This window comes from Etheostoma spectabile, chromosome 13 (genome assembly GCF_008692095.1).
Source record: "Etheostoma spectabile isolate EspeVRDwgs_2016 chromosome 13, UIUC_Espe_1.0, whole genome shotgun sequence".
Classification (NCBI taxonomy): Eukaryota; Metazoa; Chordata; class Actinopteri; order Perciformes; family Percidae; genus Etheostoma; species Etheostoma spectabile.
Window position 1 is genome coordinate 3001095 of NC_045745.1, and position 3919 is coordinate 3005013.

The window sequence follows — 3919 nt, forward strand, 5'->3', positions numbered from 1 at the left end:
TGTCCTGAACGCAAGTAGGTAGGAGAAGACTCATGAATATTCATTAGGGAGCTCATCCCTGAATGGCTAGCACGCGTTGCCTGCTCTGGTTGGGTTGGTTAGGTTTAGGCAAGAGGAGTTTGATTGGTTATGGTTAGGGTACGAATGTCAGGGCGAGCCAATCAGGAATGAGTCTTCCTCTACCATCCTGTAAAAAAAAAAACTTTGCACCAAACATGGTCTTTTAATCTGACATCTGTGGTGGATGTGCTGATGTCGGGTCACATGACGTGCATTCCCAGATATGAGGACTTATTACTTGTATGTACTTTAGACTCCTAGAGTAATATAACTTTTCACAGCAGACATTTTGACATGTCAGGTGTTTCATATTATGTTTTTTGGCTTTTCCCTTTCCTTTACTGTGTTATATTTCATTTTGTGTATGTCATAGGTTTACAAAGTGGAAAAAGTCCCCCCCAAAGAGACTTTCCATCTCCAACAGAAAAAACTGTTCACAAACTGCTCAAAACAGCTCTATTGTAGTCCAGCCTTTAGTTCAGAGACAAACGTGCATCACTTTGTAACACGTTATAATGCTCACCTAGCTGCTAGCCTGACACGGCCTCATACTCTGCTTCTGACTGGCTAGTAGTCCTTACCTAGGTACTGTCAGGGCCCTCATACTCTGCTTCTGACTGGCTAGTAGTCCTTACCTAGGTACTGTCAGGGCCCTCATACTCTGCTTCTGACTGGCTAGTAGTCCTTACCTAGTTCTGTCAGGACACGCCTTCATACTCTGCTTCGACTGGCTAGTGTCCTTACTTGGTACTTTCAGGACACGCCTTCCGACTCTACTTCTGACTGGCTAGTAGTCCTTACCTAGGTCTGTCAGGGCCCTATACTCGCTGTCTGACTGGCTAGTAGTCCTACCTAGGTACGTGCAGGACACGCTCTACTCTGCTTCTGACTGGCTAGTAGTCCTTACTAGGTACTGTCAGGAACACTTCTACTCTCTTCTGACGGCTAGTAGCCTTACCTAGGTACTGAGCGGTGCGATCCCAACAAAGATGGAACAGAAGTGAGATGCCTCACACTCTGTGTCTAAACGAGAGTTAACACACAGGGCGAAAAGAGGAGCTGCAGCAATGTGCAGTACAACAAAAATATGGTGTTTTTAGATCAAACGTAAATAAAATGTAAAAATATTCTGATACAACCTCTAAATACAGTTGTGAACCTGAAAATGAGCCGAACATGAGCACTTTAATAACATTATTGATGGCTGCATTCCACTCAGGGGAGGTCCTGGTATTGTGCATACTGGCTCATTGGAATAGCTTACTGGGACAAAATGTCTGCTGTGCAAAAGGTCAAGAGGAAACTGAAAGACAAAATGGAATTGGAACAATGGAACAAAAAAACATCTTATGAGTAACATCTCAATTCACCACCCGCAAATTCTTAACCACGTTTATGTTTGATTTAAATCCTGTTCTTTACATATCATTTTTATGGAGTTACTAGTTTATGTTTTTTTTTTGATTTTTTTTCTGTGATTTAATGGGGAAAGGATTGTGTTTTGTTATATATTAGTTCTATTAGAAATAGTTTTGAGGAGACCCTCAATAGGCCTTTTAGGCTTTTAACCTCCCTAGCAAATTCTGTTATTATTAATATTGCTCTTTTAATGTTCTTTATGTGCTATTAAATTAAAAATAAGCACTATAACTAATAATTACAGCAGGCACTTGACAAACTACAGTATAAGAGGACTTCACAAGCTGGGCTGACAGACTGTGGCATGACTGTAGAGTTAACAGGGTTAGTTCTGAGGAAAAGAAGAAGAGTTTCAATAGCATCGTGCAAATGGATTGGACAAGATGTAGCGATGACAGATGTGCAGAATTCGGCTACCCTGGATGACTTAAATTATGAGCAGATTAGCAGGGTGCATTCAGTCTGTCGGTTCAGGGTTGTGTGTGTGTGTGTGTGGGTGAGAGAGAGAGACAGAGGGAGGGAGGGAGGGAGAGGAAGAGGGAGGGAGAATGTGCTTGGTGGGCTGGATGTGCACTATGACTGACATTTTATCTATGACAGTAAATTGTAAACATATAGCCGCCTGTTTGCAGCCGGTGTTGTTTTGACACCTTTATGAATTGAAGCCACTGGACTGCAGCCACATTCATCCTCAGTTAGACTTTGTTGGCGTGTGCTCTTCTTTAGTTGAATAAAAGATGGAAAAAAAGACTGCTTGACTTCCCATCCTGGCGCTGACAATCAATTCCCTTCTACCTGCACAGCAGCCTCTTTCTCATTCCCATGCCCTGTTTGTTGCAAACTTTTATTCGCGCCAGCATTTCCCTTTCTCCCTTTTACATTCCTTCCCTCCTCTCTCACTGACACATCCCACCACTACTCATTTTTGATTGTAGTGTAACCACCGGCCTTCATTTCCCAGAGAACCTGGGTCAAGGAGCCTTTGAAATGCAGCTTGTAAAGACCCATCCAGCCCTCCGCTCTGGCTCCGAGTCCACGTGTCGCTCGCTCATGCCTGCTGTCAGCTCCCATTACCTAATTGGAATTGAGATGCATCTGGCCTGCGTTTTTGTCTGCATTGCACTCCTGCTGGAGATACAGTAGCCTCCCAACCTCTCCCCCGCCCTCTGTTGACTCTTATTCATGCCGTCCCACTGGGAGAGACTTTCTCTCCCCTGACGTGTGGTCAAACAATCTACATGGATAAAAAAAAAAGAGAGATGGCACAGATCACAGCCAAATGCAGGAAGGCAAGTCCTGCGGTTCAGTACAGTTAATAAGAGCACTGTTTAATTCATGAGATCTGTCATGCTACAGTGGCTTCATCTTCACTGTTGCAACAAAAAAATGAAGGCAGCTTCTGTACTTCAAACTCTTGATCTGTCAGGATCAGTGACCACGCGTCTCCATGTCCGAGATCCATGATGACACATCCACCGCCACGTTTACATAAATGCATCATTGAGCTGGATGGGCCATGTCGTCACAAATGAAGCAAGAATCACATTATTGATAGTGGTTTTCTCTTCGCCATTATCTAGGATGAAGGATTCTTATATTCCGTGCAGGGTACTATAAGTAGCCTTTCACATCAAATGGATTATAGCTCATTAATATCCATTGACTTAGCATAGGAACTTTTGCCAAATGACCCAAATTTGAAAGACATGGAAACAAAAGGAGAAGTGTTAATTATAAGAGATATCTTTGTTCCCCTCATATTCAGAATACTGGTGCTCATCTGCACGTTTTTTAACTTACATGATGGTAAATGTAAATCATGATGAGTGAATCATTAACAGCTAAAAGGAAATCCTTTTTTAGCTTTAAGTCCTTTAGAAATGATGCAGGAGTTGTGACTGGAAGAGCTGTTGATTGGAGGTTCCAGAGTTTGTCCGATCCCACTATTTCGCCATATTACACCCATCGGCCTGTCTGGTCTGCCACCGCTCACATTGAGGGTCGTTCAAAAGCAGATAGTTAGATTTTTCCACATCCCTGAGGTGTTGCTTTGAGCCATTTCTCTTTATAAAGGAGTTGGAATAGGTTTCCCTAGCATAATACAGCGAGCTGAGAGATTTACAGCCCGTTCTTGAACACTGAAAGGTCTTCGGTCCTGAGAGTGATGTGCTGAAGGAGCAGAGGGGGATAGCAGATATTTGACTTTTATTATCTATGAGAACAAATGTGTAGCTCTTCTGTGATGAGACCAAAAAGACCAACGTAATTTATCCGACACAAAAGGCTGAATGGCCCTTAGAAAAGCTGAACGCTTCCCAGTATGCAGCAACAGGGGCATGAGTTCTGGACTAATCTGTAGAGATAATACTCATTAAAACTGGACTAAGACACTGGCATACATCCCAATAACTCAGCAAGACCAATTTATTTGAAACGGACC

The 3919-nt window shown here is 42.9% G+C and overlaps 1 long non-coding RNA gene across 1 annotated transcript in view; it reads left to right on the forward strand.

The window, feature by feature from the left end:
* The window catches only part of LOC116700170 (uncharacterized), a 22786-nt gene extending 22642 nt beyond the window's left edge, over positions 1 to 144 (forward strand). Inside the window, exon 3 of the long non-coding RNA XR_004334583.1 lies at positions 23 to 144. This is a non-coding gene — a long non-coding RNA (uncharacterized LOC116700170). The remainder of the gene's footprint in view (positions 1 to 22) is intronic.
* Positions 145 to 3919: the final 3775 nt, after the last annotated feature.